A 16,833-nucleotide genomic window follows, 5' to 3' on the forward strand; every position below is an offset into this window, starting at 1 on the left:
TGTCAACTTCTGATATTATTTGGAGTTATGAAAGTTGACATTGATGTCTTAAATCATGCCCTACTTAACCTTATATATTACATGGTGAGTTTGATCTAAATTTTATGTGTTCCTTTTGGTCTTGCATATATATGCCAAATACAATAGAAACTGCAGAAACAATAGTACCTACTGTATAGCAAATTAAACACCAAAGATGCATTTGAAAATTCATTTAATAAACAAAATGTTTAGAGTAAATCACGATAGTCGTGCCAACCGCAATGTCTTCATTATTAGATTATATAGTCTATGTTGAGCGGAAAATTTCCGATTCTTACCTTCCTATATTTCGTTTCTGTTTTTTCAATAACTTTATATTAATAATTAGTTCTTTTAAAAGATGTTGTTTTGCCTTGGCGTTTCTCATTTCAATGTTTTTATTCTCATCACCGGGGATACTTTTCTTGCATAAGGGTGAAACCTTAAATTGATACGATCAAAATTCTGGCCAGAAATGTTAATGTTTAATTAGGATGGAAAATGAGGAGAAACTATAGCGTAATTAGGAGTGTCAACACAGGTTGGTTGGTGGATTGTCTTCGAATCGTGTCGATCCACTTTGTTGACACGAATGATTTATACGAATGTGATAGATTTATTAATCGCGCCAGCATAGAAATGACAGGAAAATTAGACGAATTATGTGTGTCAATCCGTTAATCCTTATATCTAGTGGGTTGATTATAGTTCACTCAAACACAGTTCATTTAACTCATTTATTATAAATAGGTCGAATATGAGTCAAATTAAGACGATACATTTAATATATTTATTTAAATTAGTCGAATATGTACGATATGACATGGCACAATACGTCTTAAGTCGTGTCACAAAAGTATTTGAGCAAGCTATTGCTATGACACGGTTTAAGCCGTGAAATAAACGGGTTATCTGTTTATGACACGAATACTATTAATTTCAATTCTAATCCGGTATTCTTTTCACGTCCATATGTCGTGATCCGTTTTTTGACATCCTGTGTGATCATGATTTTGAACTTTGAGTTTAATTACTGTAAATTGCTACTGCAGATAGTGGAGATAGTACGGTCTGCTCTGGTGCTATTTATCTTGAGAAAGCTGCCTCCGAAGCGCATTTCCGATCAATATCACCGCGTAAGCTAGGCGAATTTCAACTGTTTGATGATATCTAGTTATTCTAGGAAAAAATGAAAAGACAAAGAAAGTAAAGAAAAATGCAAAAGCATAAAGAAAAAGCTACATAAGATGCTTTGGTTGTTCAAGTTGTATTTTCTTTTGATTCTTTGTGTATATTCCGGACACATTACTTAATGGGATTGCCTGTAATTCTTTTGCTGAAATATTTGTTATAAGCGTTTGTTTAAAATGCATAAAAAATCACAAACTTTCGCGTGTTTTTGGTATTTAACACGAACTTTTAATTTTGGCATAAAAATACATGAACTATCTGTTTTTTGCAATAGTAACACGAACATCATTTTGGGCATAAAACGACGCCGTTTCTACCCTAAAACGACACCGTTTTTGCCTTAAAACGACATCGTTTTTTGAAAAAAATACAAGCTTGGTCGTATATGCAAAAATTTGATAGTTCATGTATTTTTACGCCAAAATTAAAAGTTCGTGTTAAATACCAAAAACACGCGAAAGTTGGTGATTTTTTGTGCATTTAAGCCTTTGTTTAATAAGTGGGGCAAAATGTTTTTATATACTCTGAGTCACAGTTATTATCCGGTTGTTAAATATATTACGATTTAAAAGAAATTGTCAGTTAATTTATCATTTATTCCATATGTGATGAATATATCTACTGCTTTTTTTGGAGTATTAAAACGTCATGTTTTTAAGATAGTCTATATTGTTATTTAAAAATTTATCATGATTCAAATGAGATGCGGGTTATTTTTTGCACTAGAATGATTAATAGATCAGACTAACATAATTTTAAAATCTAGCAAATGAATCATAGTTATGGATATAAAAACATTTTAGTGAGTTATAGAAATACTTGAATGAACTAAATTCACCACGTAAAATTGTGAACTATCCATTTATCGTGTGACACGTGGTGTAATTAATATAAACAATCAATCATTAAATGACCTATTAACTGAAAGGTTTTTTATTTAAAACATAAGGGTATTTAATGATTGGTTGTCCATATAAATTACGCCACGTGTCACACGATAAATGGATGGTTCACAATCTTACGTGGTGAATTAGATTCACACAGGAATTTCTCTGACAAGCCATATGCGGAACAATGTAAACCACTAACATTATAATTGTTCTCATTAAACAATTTATTTCATTACAAAAATTTCTCTTACTTAAGTAGTTTTTTTCCTTTACTTAATAAATTTAAAACGTTTGTCCATCTCCTTTAAATTTCTAGCTCCACTCTAAGGTAAAATAATGTATGTTGTCCGCTACTTTGGGACACATAATGTCCCAAACTAATGGATATTATTCCTAAAATCATAGAAAAGATAAATATCAATATTCAAACACTACTTTATCTTCTCTTGAAAAGAATATGCATGTGATTAATGTATCCCAAAGTTAAAATGCACATGACTCTTTCAATTCACATCCAGAATGCCTTAATTAAGTTTTTGTTGCGCCCAAATTATTGGTAAAGTCATGTTTAAAAATTAAAATAATGCCAGATGAAATATTTTGGACTTTTTTTAAAAGAAAATGAAATATTTTCGTAAATATTTTTAAATTTATTATATATTTTCGTAAAGAAATTATTAAAATAGTCAAACATATAAAAAGCAAAAGTTTTGTTAAAATCTCCACTTTGCCACTGAATATAAGGACTGCTTACTAATAAAAATGAAATATAAAACTTATTAAAACAAAAGTTAATGATAGAGCGCTTCTTTTAATAAAAAACATATAAATTTTATTAAAATTAAAGTTAATCGTATAATGTAGACTATGTAGTACACTTTCAAAAATCCGAATCAAATTAAAAGAGAAAATAAGAAGAATGTAATACAAATACGGGAATAGATAAAAAAATAACCCAATCTCATTCAACTAAATTGATAGCATTAGAATAAAATGCAGAAGCTGAGTCCCAACATAAAGGTGCAGGAGCCTAATTAAACACCTTGCTTCAGATGATCACCAACCTCATTCATTACCCTCTTGTAGATATGAGAAACTCATAATATATTCCAATATTCCATCTGGATCATTCAAAATTACAAAAAAAGTAAAAAAATTACATTGACGGTATTTTAACTTTTCCAAATTTTATAATGTGGTGGCTGAATTTTCATTTCTTCTATATTAGTGTTTCAACTTTTTAAAATCATACCAATAAGCGTTTTTAGCCGTTTTTCGGTCATCGGTGTGCTAAAAAACAAAAACAAGTCTGATTTTCACTTAAATATTGTGTCATATTAATAAACAAATGAAAATTATGTTGGCTATATATCAAATATCAAGAAAAGAATTATTTTTTTCATTAAAGAAACATAAAGCTACATCAGCTCTTCTTTATAGAGCACAGATATATACACGTGTACATTTCCTATTGATTGTTCTATATCTCTTATCCTATTGGTTAATACATTATAACGGGTAGTTTGTTACTGTGAACAGTAATAACAAACTTTCTGTTGCTTATAAACAGTAAACTGAACATTCTTCTTCTTCTGATTATTCAAACCAATCTTAATTCCTTTGATGCAAACTTCATTTCACCATCTTAGTATATTTAGTATCCCCCCTCAAGCTGGAGTGTATAGACTTTGTACACCAAGCTTGCATAAGAAGTTGAGAAAAGTGACAGATGATAAGGGTTTGGTAAAGAAATCTGCTAATTGGTTTTCAGAAGAGATTGGGAAAAGGTGTATAAGACCTGACTGAATCTTCTGCCTAACAATATGACAATCTATGTCAATATGTTTTGTTCTTTCGTGAAAGACTGGGTTGTGAGCTAGATAGCAAGCAGCCTGGTTATCACAATAAACCATTGCTGGCAGAGGATATTGAACTTGAAGGTCTCTAAGAAGATATGAAATCCACTGTATCTCACATGTCAGGTTTGCTAATGCTCTGTATTCTGCCTCAGAGCTTGATTTTGAAACAGTTGCTTGTTTCTTTGTCTTCCAAGATATTAATGACTTTCCAAGGAATACACAATATCCAGTAATAGACCTTCTGCTATCAGGACATGTGGCCCAATCTGAGTCTGAAAAAGCCTTGACTTGTATTGAATTAGTGGCTGGAAAATAAAGACCTTGACCTGGAGATTTCTTGAGGTACTTCAGGATCCTTCCTATAGCTGCATAGTGTTTTTCAGTAGGACAATCTAAATATTGAGATAATTGTTGTACTGAAAAAGCTATATCTGGTCTTGTATTGCACAAGTAGATCAGTTTCCCTACTAATCTTCTATACTCTTTGACATCAGAATATGGAGAACTATCTTCTTTTGTCAGTCTTGTTGTTGTGACCATTGGTGTCTTAGCTGGCTTTGATTCAAGATAACCAGTTTCCTTGAGTAGATCAAGCACATACTTCTTTTGACACAAGTTAATTCCAGTCTTTGATCTTGCTACCTCAAGTCCCGGAAAAAACTTTAAAGAGCCTAAATCTTTGATTTTGAATTCTGTATGAAGATATCCCTTGATAGAATCTATCTCATGCTGATCATTTCCAGACAGAATTACATCATCAACATAAATAAGCAATGCTGTAAAACCAGTATCTTTTCTTTTTGTGAAAAGAGAAGAATCTGACTGAGCTTGAATATAGCCTTGTGATAATAAGGCTTCTGTTAACTTGAGATTCCACTGTCTGCTGGCTTGTTTAAGCCCATATAAAGACTTGTTTAACCTACATACTGTGTTAGTATTGTCACATGAAAGACCAGGTGGGACCTGCATATACACTTCCTCATTTAACTCACCATGTAGAAAAGCATTATTTATGTCTAGTTGCTGTAAGAACCAGTTATGTGTTGCTGCAACAGCTAATAATACTCTAATGGTTGTTATTTTGGCTACTGGTGAAAAAGTGTCTAAATAGTCTATCCCATTCTGTTGAGTATAGCCTTTAGCTACTAAACGTGCCTTATGTCTTTCTAATGTACCATCACTATGATATTTACTTTTGAACACCCATTTACAGCCTATAGGTACCTTACCTTTTAGTAATTCAGTCAATGTCCAAGTATTATTCAAGTCTAAAGCCTGTAACTCTTTCAACATTGCTTCTTTCCAGCAGTCAAACTTAATAGCCTCATTATAATTCTTTGGTTCTTTAATAGTATCAAGCAAAACAGATAACACTTTATGCTGAGAAAGTAAATTATCATAAGTAAACACTTTAGATATAATATGAGGTGATGTTTTAATTCTGGATACATGACACACATAATCTTTTAAAAAATATGGTTTATGCACTATCCTAGTTGACTTTCTAACTGGAATATCATTATTATCTTCATTTGCCTCTTGAGTATTAACTTCATGAATTTGTTCTGATGGTTGAATTATTGCAGACTGAGTGTGATCAATAACATCTAACCTTGTTTGTTTCTCTAGGAAATTTTCATCTGCAACAGTCTCAATAGATGCAGGCAATACAGATGATTTTGACTCAAAAGATAAAGCTAATGTTCTATCTTTAAATGGAAAAAGATGCTCATAAAATCTGACATCTCTAGAAACAAAGACATGTTTAGACTCTATGCTATATAATCTAAAACCCTTTGTATTTTCTGGATATCCTAAAAACAAGCATTGAGTAGCCCTTGGTGTAAACTTACTTCTGTTATTAGCAATTGTAGAAGCATAAGCTAGACACCCAAAAACCTTCAACTGATCAAAAATAGGTAGTTTTTTAAACAAGATTTCATAAGGAGATTTATTATCAATTACAGGAGAAGTGATTCTATTAATCAAGTAAGCAGCATGACTAACACAATCTTACCAAAAAACCAAAGGAACATGAGATTGAAATTTTAAAGCTCTTGCCACATTTAATATATGCTGATGCTTTCTTTCAACTATTGAATTCTGTTGAGGTGTATAAACACAAGTAGTTTGATGAACTATGCCTTGAGAATTAAAGAAATCAATCATATTAAACTCAAGACCATTGTCTGTTCTTATTACTTTTACTTTACTGTCAAACTGAGTTTTAACATATTGACAGAAATTAGCAATAATAGTTCTAGTTTCAGATTTTAATTTCATTAAAAACAACCAAGTGAACCTGCTTTTGTCATCTACAATAGTGAGAAAATATCTATGACCATATAAAGAATGAACTCTAGCTGGTCCTCATATGTCAATGTGAATTAAATCAAAACACTTTTCTGAAACTGAAGTACTTAAAGGAAAAGAACTCCTTTTTTGTTTAGCTAAATGACAAATTTTACAATGTAACTCACTTGGTAACTTTATATTAGAATCAATAGTCTGTAAACACTTTAAACCAGAATTACTCAAATGTCCTAATCTATAATGCCACAAACTACTAGAATCAACCTTATCAACTAAACAATTGAAATTATTACTTTCAGCATCAACACAAACTGTATCCTTTCCAGCATCAGAAGTTGAAACATTTGCAGAAAAACCACACACAGGAATATTAGCATGAAAATGATCTTTATCCAGATGATAAAGACCTTGAATCTCTCTAGCTAATCCAATCATCATCCAACTGATATGATCCTGTATAATACAAAGATTTTTATGTAATATAAAGCAATAATCATACTGTTTGGTCAACTTACTTGTAGATAAAAGATTAAAACAGAACATAGGAACATATAAACACATTTTTCAAAATCAGTTTCTTATTAAACTCAACTATTCCTATATGAGTAACAGGTATCTTTTGACTATTAGGCAAAGTAACAAAAACATTTTCAACTAAATCATAAGAAGCAAAAACATCTAAAGAACAAGCAATATGATCAGTTGCTCCTGAATCTATGATCCATGTTTTAGTTTTTGATTTCTGTCTATATGCACAAGCAGTAAAATTCTGAAAATAAGAAGGAATATGAGAAAGTGTACCTGTCTCCTCTGCCATAGGAACAAAATTAGTTGAGATAGTATTCACTCTAGGTGAAGCAGATTTTGCAGGCACATTTTGTTGCAGAAGAGACATCAAATTTGTATACTGTTCTTGTGTAATAGGAGGAACAGAACTATTAGTCTCATTATGAGATACTGTCCTGTCTTGATTCTGAGTCCTCTCAAAATTACAGAATTCATTATTATGAGAATATTGACCATCATAAGAATTCTGTCCTTCAAAGCCATAATCAGCATATGCAGCCTGATCATAGACATCTTCCTGCTCATTAGTAGTAATCAACTCCCCTACTTGATTCACATAGCTTTGAGTCCTATATCTTGGTTTATACCCAGGAGGATACCCATGCTTTTTAAAGCATATATCAATAGTGTGTCCAGAAAAACCACAATGACTGCATATAGGCTTACCACCATTAGGAGCAGTATAAAACCTTATATTTCCCCCCTGAGTCCTAAACTGTCCTTGTGAGTTATTATTATTATTATGCATTGGAGGCCTATAAGTTCTATTGTTCTGAACTTTATTGTTTCCATAAGACTGATTATTAAATGAATTAGACTGAGCAGCAAAAACCAATGGATCAACAGTCTGTGAACTATTCAAACCAATGCTTAACTCTCTTTCATGTTGTAAAGCCAGGGAAAAAACCTTATTAATCTTAGGTAAAGGTTCCATCATCAAAACCTGAGTCCTAATGACTGAATATCCTTCATTTAATCCTTTTAAGAACCTAATAATACAATCAGCTTCTTGATAATCCTTAACCAGAGACAAGGCATTACAATGACATTGAGGTATACACATACAGACTGGTATCATCCTCATGTTAGTTAACTCAAGCCAAAGCATTTTTAAGTGAGTAAAATAATCTGTGGCAGACAAATTATTCTGCTTAAAACCATAAATTTCCTCTTGAAGATCAGAAATTCTTGTAACATTGCCTTGTGAAAACCTATCATTTAAATCTTTCCACACATCTAAAGCACTATCAATCCATAATACACTTTGAGCAATAGAAGAAGTTAAAGATCTTAAGATCCAAGAAAGTACCATAGTGTTGAATCTCTCCCATACTGAATAAATTGAATCATTCTTTGCTGGAACTGATATACTACCATCTACAAATTTTAACTTGTTCTTTGACAAAAGACACATTCTCATGGAACGAGCCCAAGAATGATAATTTTGACCATTCATCAAGGGTGAGACCAAAATCAATAAAGGATTCTCCCTAGGGTGTAAGTAATAAGGACTAGAAGGCATTTCATAATCTGGAATTGTATTGAATGCCATTTTTGGAGAAAGATTATATAGAGGAAGAAAGAAAAAAAAACTGTTTGTTTCTCAAGAAAGAAACAAAAAAATAGCCAAGAAAATTGAAAAAATCTGTAACTGGAGTTATTAAGAAGCTTGAAAATTCGTAAGAATAAGAATCTGTATTAAGAATCTGAAGAACAGGAAGAATTTGAGAACTAAAATCAAAGAAAATCAAAAGAAATAAGATCTTGCATTAAAATCTTGAGATTAGAAACTGAGAATAAAAAAATAGAACTTGAATTAAGAATATGAATTCAGAAACTAAGAACTCGTGAATGGAAGCTTTGAAGAATTTCAGAGATGAAGAATTTCAGAGATGGAGCGGTTGTTGCTCTGATACCATATCAAATATCAAGAAAAGAATTACTTTTTTCATTAAAGAAACATAAAGCTACATCAGCTCTTCTTTATAGAGCACAGATATATACACGTGTACATTTCCTATTGATTGTTCTATATCTCTTATCCTATTGGTTAATACATTATAACAGGTAGTTTGTTACTGTGAACAGTAATAACAAACTTTCTGTTGCTTATAAACAGTAAACTGAACATTCTTCTTCTTTTGATTATTCAAACCAATCTTAATTCCTTTGATGCAAACTTCATTTCACCATCTTAGTATATTTAGTACTATACATTTATATAGGTGGAATTAAAAAAACAACTCATATCAGTAAATTTAAAAGTTATTTTTAGTTTTATTAATAGTTCGATGACCAAAAATGACTAAAAATACTCATTTAATACGCCTTACAAAAGTTAGAATACTAATATAAAAAATTAAAGTTCAAACACCGAAATAGAAAATGTGAAAAAATAACAGACACCATTAGTTTAATTTTTCTTTAAAAAATAATACATAAATATTTTCTATATATCTATACTATATATAAAAGCACGGATGGGGGGGAGACATGCAAATTTACTGAATCATCCTTTTCAGTTTATTACTAAATAAGGGTTTTATAGTCATTAACTAATTAGCTATTTAATTAATCACTATTGTAATTAAAGTCCTAATTAGAATAGGTAGCTAAATTATCTCCAATTTAGTTTTTAGTATGTAAAAAGTAACTAAATTGTCTCCAAATTAGTAGGAATACCTATCTTTTAGTTTGATTTAACTACAAAATTAAAATACTGTATTTGGTCAATATATTATTATTTAAATTTTTATCTTATTATTTTTAAAGATATTATTAATAAAATTAAGTTAATTATGGTTATTATAAAACCAAAAGAAGAATAAATATAATATGGAAAAAAAATTAATAACCGAATATATTATATTTACTATTACAAAAATTCTTAACTAATTAAATATTAATTATTGTTTACGCCAAAATTTAAAGGACTAAGCACAAAAATAACCTAAATAGCCCCTTTTCTCTCATAAATACATCAGTCCATATATAAATTCAGAAATCTCTCACAAAATAAAAATACTTTTCACAAATACATCAAATTATAAAACACGGAAGTTTTGATGTAAAATAGGACTATACTACCCTTCCTTAACTACCACACTCTTCTTCTTCAAGCTTACAACTACCTCGCCATTAGAGAAGAAGAACAGCTCCAAATTTCTGCCATAATCAACAGTTTCTGACGTTGAAGTCGCTCTCCATGTTTGCATCTAATTCTTTCTTTCCCTTTTTCGTTTTTGCTTTTTAATTTGTTTAATTTTGATTTTCAATAGATTTGAGATTCTAATAGAAAAAAATCAATAAGGCTATCAAGATTTTAATTGGATCTGTATATTTGTTATGTGCGTAAAAATCTGAGTTGGCATTGACAGGAAAGTATTGGGAGAATTACCTTCTTCCTAATTTTTTCGTAAGCAAGCGATATAATTCCGCAACTTCTGGTGCACGCCTCACTTGGCCCTGTTGCCGCCTTTGATGGTATAGGCGGAGGCAGCAGGGCTGATTGTTTGAAACGAGACAGAGATGACTGTTTGGAGGCGGTTTTGGTGAAATCTGGTTGTGTTATGGTGTCATTGGAGGTGTGCAGCTTCTTCCAGAGCATGGATTTTCTCTCGGTATCATATGCTTTCAGACAAGTTATTTGTGCTTTTAGATTCTCTAATAAATCATTTGTCATCAAACAAGACTCAGCCTCTTTTTAATTACACTTTTAATTAATATTTATTGTGTTTAAAAAAATTGGATAACGTGCTTTTTCTAACATTGGCTTTCCTTTTCTTCTTTTGTTGGGTTTTTCAAATAGAACATAATCTGTTATACTTTTACTTCAATTTCAAATCAAATGGGTTATGATAGATGAATGCAAATGGGTGTTCTTTACTCTTTAATTGTTTATAAATTGTTTTTAACATTTTTTGTTTGATTTCCTTTTCAAATGATGTTCTGATTATTAGTTTGGTGAAGAATAAAATAGACTCAAGTTATGTACTATACAAGTTGGTTATCTCCATAATATGCTCTTCATTTTTTTATGATTTCTTAAAGAGGCTCTAGACCTTGCTCAGCCTGTTCGTATCCCTTTTTGTTCTTTGCATGATTTTGGATGCATTTGTTACTACTATTGTCCGCTATTTGGACGGTTTGCTCTGGACTCATCTCTGTTGAGCTATGGTCTCTACATGTTGTCTGTAAGTTAATCTACTAATTGCTTATTACTATTGAGCTGCTATTCTACCGGAGTAGCAGTCGTGGTGGAGTTTGGTTGAAAGGATTGGCTGGAGTTTAGTAGGAACGTTAGTTGTATTGAAATGTTAGTCTTGTGTTTTGTAGTTATATTTTTGAAGCTGGATTACACAGTTTTGATAGTAAATTAGTTGTCTATTGCAGAATCATTAATGATTGTAATGTATTTTGGCTAGCACCTGAACTTCTCTATGAATTAATAAAATTGAAGTTTATATAAAATATACACAAGCCATATGTAACCATTTTTATAACTCATTTGTGATTGAACTCATAAGTCCTAAATTTATTTATGGTTGCAGAAACACAAAATTAATATTAGTTTAATCTTTGATTGATTTTAAAATTATCCAATTTGCGTTATTAATTTCCTCTCAAAATATTAGAAAAGTTGAAATCGACTCGTGTCTTCACTACTATGTTAGTGAAAAATATTTCACATTAAGTTGATTTTCAGTTGACATTCGGTTGATTTTTAGTTGATTTTGGATTAACATTTGTTTGATTTTCAGTTGACATTTGGTTGATCTTCAGTTGAATTTATTTGAGTTTTTGTTGACATTCAGTTGATTTTTAGTTGATTGTCAATTGATTTTCAGTTGATTTTTAATTGACATTCGGTTGATCTTCAATTGCATTTATTTAAATTTCTGTTGACATTTGGTTGATTTTCGGTTTACATTCAGTTGATTTTCAGTTGACATTCGGTTGATCTTCAGTTGAACTTAATTGAGTTTTTGTTGACATACAGTTAATATTCGGTTGATTTTCAATTGACATATAATTAATCTTTATAAAATTTGGCTAAATTACAAAAAATAAAGTTTCAAGAAAAATAAAGAATGTTTATCCCATGAAATGGTTGTGCCACATTATTTTTACAGGAAGCCAATAAGCATTTGTGATAGACAACCTTTAATTATTACTTGTTTTTTTATCATTAAATATCAACACACAGTTACCGCTTTATTTGGCACAATCGTTGTGTTGTATAATTCTTCGTAAATATAACTCATTAAAACAGTTGAACTCGACACTTATCAATCTTAAGAAGGGGGGAATTGTAATAATAGTTTTTATTTGTGTTGCGGTAGAAAAATAAAAGCCAATTAACTGATCTTCGGTTTATATTTGGTTGTTATTCAGTTGCTATTTAGTTAATTTTTAGTTGATATTTAGTTGATTCTCAGTTGATTTTTTAAATTTAGCCAAATAATATTTAAAAAGAAATTAAAGTGTATTTTTAAATTCCCTATAACTGGATTAAATATAAATTTTAAATTTATTCACACTTGTTGGCTTTATAATTCCAAATCAAAGAATATTTTCATAATATCTTTTTTAATCATTTGATAATTATTATTAATTAAATTTATGATAAGTATTAAAATAGAAATGAAATACTAACCTTTTATTTACAAATTTTACATGATAAATTAAAGGCCAATTTCGTATGCTCATTAATATTTATACAGATGAGGCATCCAACTGCTAATATTAACATGACAGCTAATACCCCAATTAACATTTAATTATCAAAAATCAAACTAATTCCTTTTGTCTTCCATTGAAAATGAAGTACACATCTCAAAAGCACCTAAAGGAATGCAAAATCAAATGTATCAGATTTAGACGAAGACTTTATGGCATATGGGTTCCAAAGATCACAGAAAATATTAATCAAAAAGTGATGAAGAGGTTGCTTGTCTGCTTCGTGGCCCCAAAACTTGAACTAATTTCACCATCACACAATTTTTCAGAAATTCTTCCATCCCTGTCAAAATAGGTTATCTTCATAACCATAAAATCACTTGATTAATGATGCTTTTGTTTTAATACTGCAGATTTAAGTTTCAGTCTACTACTTCTTTTGAACAATTAACTGCATAATGATTCTTTATTTTTGTATTCCAACTTACATTTGTAATCTCTCTGCTGATATTTACCTTGTTTCCTCCGTCCATTTTTATTTTCTAAAGTGGAAAAATTCAAATCTAATTATAAACAGAAGTTGAGCTTTTGAAGCACGGTGTCAGGGCCAAACGGCGGTCGGCGAAGCCTAAATAACAGTCGGCGGAGGCTAAACGGAGGTCGGCGGAGGCTAAACGGAGGTCGCGGAGCCTAAACGGCAGTCGGCGGAGAATAGTCCATAATCGTCGGAGCATAAACGGGAAACTTGGGTATAAGAAGAGGTATCAACTGGTGTAGTGCTTGACAACGTGAGAAGATAGGGAAGGGTAGAAAGGGGATAAAAATATTTTGAGGTATAGCTGAAAACTATTTAAAACAAATGAGAGAATTTTGCATTTTTTAGTTTCTTGAGTCACTATTGTATACATTTAGAGAAATTGATGTATAGGGTGTAATTTCCTCAAATTTAAAATATGGCCCGAAGGCCATAAAGCCCATATTTTATTAAAAAGATAGAAAAGCTACGTGGAGAATTTAATTCCAAGACATTTGACTTTTCCAAGAGATTTGACTTTTCCAAGAGATTTGACTTTTGCAAGAGATTTTCATGAGATTTGACTTTTCCAAGAGATTTCCAAGAGATTTGACCTTTCCAAGAGATTTCCAAGAGATTCGATGTAAAAGTTAATTCCAAGAGATTTGACCGTCAGAAGTTAATTCCAAGAGATTTGACTGTCAGAAGTTAATTCCAAGAGATTTGAGAAGTTATTTCCAAGAGATTTGACATTAAGAAGTTAATCTCAGAGGTTTGTTTTTGATCTTGACCTGATCTTGGAGGAAAAGAGAATTTCAGAATCAAAAGGCCAGAAGCCCGTTAGAAGAAGAAGTCCAGAAGCTCAATTGGCCAAGGTCCAGGAAGTCACGTGCTTTTTGTAAAGCGATGTTTCAGGAGCAGTTTTTAGAAGTGGGAAGCGTTGTGAAGACGTGGGCAGTTAAAGAGGCAGTTTTCACCCGGCAGTTTCTACAGACGCTATAAAAGGGAGAAGAAGACGACGATTTGAACCCCAGCCAAATTCAACAAAAACTCAATACTCTCAGGAGATTATCAACACCAAAAGCTTTTATTTTATGCAATCCTTTGTAAACGCTTTACAGCTTTCGCAATTTCAATCTTTTATTTTTAACATTATTTCAGCAGTAGTTCATTTACAGTGTTGAATTTTAGATTTCAATTGCAGAAGTTTATTCTTGTTTTCAAAGTCTCTTCAAGAGTTTTTCTTTACGAACCGTTTATATTTTTTACGTCCTTTGAAAATCAATCACAGTCGCTTGATCAATTTTTAATTTTCAATTTGAGGTCCAACCTCTGGCACGCCCACACACACTTCAAAGGCACCAACCGTTTTCTTAAAAAACAGGGAAACAATTTGGCACGCCCAGTGGGACTATCAAAAGATGGCTCCAAGGACTCGCAGTATTTTAGGGAAAGATGTATCCGACTCTCAGGAGGAGGAAAGCGCGCCTGCAACAGCAGGGCCAGGAGGAAAAGTTCACACAGTGGTTGAACAGTTTGAGAAGTCACTTGCGCCTCCAAATAATGAAAATCAAGAGGCGCCACAAAATGTCATTCCTGTAGTAGGACCTGTTACTGCAGAAGAGAAAGGAAAGGAGAAAATGGTTGAGGATTCTCCTGAAAGCATCATGGCTCACATGATGGATTATTTCAAAAGAATGGAGATAAGGCAGGAGAGGTTCGAAGAAGAATCTAGGAAACAAGCCAAGAGAATTGATGAGTACTCCACAGAAAGCAAGGCACAATACAGGATCATGATTGATACTGTGGAAAAACTGCAGAGGAGTTGGGCTCAGAAGGAGGAATCTGAAAAGAAGAGTTTAAAACAAGTCGAACTCGGGGGGCATGCATCTGGCAATCATGTTCAGGAGGTAGCAGAATCAAGTTTTAACCATATGGGAAATAATTGTGGTGGAATGCCAAGAGGAAATGCTACTCCAGTGCCTATGTTTCAACCTCATGTGATTCAAAACCAGGTTGATATTAATGTTGTGACAGAAATGGTTCAAGAACTCTATGGCCCCGGCTTAAGACAAGTGGGAAGGCCAGAGTTTCACAAGCCATACCCTGAAACAATTGACAGAGATAACCCATATCCTAGAGGTTATAGAGTTCTTGATTTTTCTTGGTTCTCAAGAGATGAAGGCCAGTCAACTCTTGAATATGTGGCAGGATTTACCATACAGTGTGGAGAGTTGGCAAAAAGGGCAGGTGAGCGGCTAGGCGAGCAACTGAAGATGCAGCGGCTGGCAAAGGCAAGCGCGCTACTGAACCTGTTGGCAAAGATGATCGCGCTGCTGAGGAAGCCGCCGGAGGCTAGCATGGATCTGTTGATGGCGAGGCCGCTAGAGAGGCAGCGGCTGGCGAGACTACACAGACCTGCTGGCAAGGAAGAGCAGCGGATGGGTGAGCTGCTGCTGGCGAGGGAGTTGCTGAACTTGCTGGTGACAGCCTGACAAGGAAGCTGCTGGCCGCTAAAAACGCAGTTGGGGAAGACAGGCGAGCCGCTGCAGTCACCGGGTTGATGCCATCCGTTGAAGGAGACGAGGCAGCCGCTGGATCAGCTGGTGGAGGCGAGCGGCTGCTGGAGGAGCGGAGGACCGGCTGGAGACGCGCGGCTGGAGGCGTGGAATCGATGGTGAATAGGACGATGAGGAGCGGTTGGACGAAGGTCAGCGGTTGGGCTAGCCGCTGGAGACGCAGCGGCTGGCGGGGACAAACCAATGGATCTGCTGGCGAGATGACACGGACCTGATGGCGTGGAAAGTTGTTGCCGCCGCCGTCTTGAGAACACATGATCAACAACTGCCGTCCGGTTTGCAGGTTTTGGAGCAGTTGTTGAAGACGCCGGAGCTGAATGGGTGAAGCGTTTAGATTTAGACTCATCATGGTGGAATGTTTAATCAATTTTGGATAAAGAACTATATATAAATGGCTTTATTTTAAAGCCAATTATATAGGGGGCATTGTTTACGCCAAAATTTAAAATATGGCCCGAAGGCCATAAAGCCCATATTTTATTAAAAAGATAAAAAAGCTACATGGAGAATTTAATTCCAAGAGATTTGACTTTTCCAAGAGATTTTCAAGAGATTTGACTTTTTCAAGAGATTTGACTTTTGCAAGAGATTTTCATGAGATTTGACTTTTTCAAGAGATTTCCAAGAGATTTGACCTTTCCAAGAGATTTCCAAGAGATTCGATGTAAAAGTTAATTCCAAGAGATTTGACCGTCAGAAGTTAATTCCAAGAGATTTGACTGTCAGAAGTTAATTCCAAGAGATTTGAGAAGTTATTTCCAAGAGATTTGACATTAAGAAGTTAATCTCAGAGATTTGTTTTTGACCTTGACCTGATCTTGGAGGAAAAGAGAATTTCAGAATCAAAAGGCCAGAAGCCCGTTAGAAGAAGAAGTCCAGAAGCTCAATTGGCCAAGGTCCAGGAAGTCACGTGCTTTTTGTAAAGCGATGTTTCAGGAGCAGTTTTTAGAAGTGGGAAGCGTTGTGAAGACGTGGGCAGTTAAAGAGGCAGTTTTCACCCGACAGTTTCTACAGACGCTATAAAAGGGAGAAGACGACGACGATTTGAACCCCAGCCAAATTCAACAAAAACTCAATACTCTCAGGAGATTATCAACACCAAAAGCTTTTATTTTATGCAATCCTTTGTAAACGCTTTACAGCTTTCGCAATTTCAATCTTTTATTTTTAACATTATTTCAGCAGTAGTTCATTTACAGTGTTGAATTTTAGATTTCAAT

At 33.1% G+C, this 16,833-nt stretch overlaps 1 long non-coding RNA gene across 1 annotated transcript; it reads left to right on the forward strand.

Moving 5' to 3' along the window:
- The first annotated feature begins 9,796 nt into the window (after nt 1-9,796).
- On the forward strand, nt 9,797-10,609 carry LOC126660968 (uncharacterized). The gene is made up of 2 exons (XR_007635477.2): nt 9,797-10,048; nt 10,219-10,609. It is a non-coding gene; the product is annotated as an uncharacterized LOC126660968 (long non-coding RNA).
- The last annotated feature ends 6,224 nt before the right edge of the window (nt 10,610-16,833 follow it).

The sequence above is a fragment of the Mercurialis annua genome, linkage group LG8, assembly GCF_937616625.2.
Source record: "Mercurialis annua linkage group LG8, ddMerAnnu1.2, whole genome shotgun sequence".
Classification (NCBI taxonomy): Eukaryota; Viridiplantae; Streptophyta; class Magnoliopsida; order Malpighiales; family Euphorbiaceae; genus Mercurialis; species Mercurialis annua.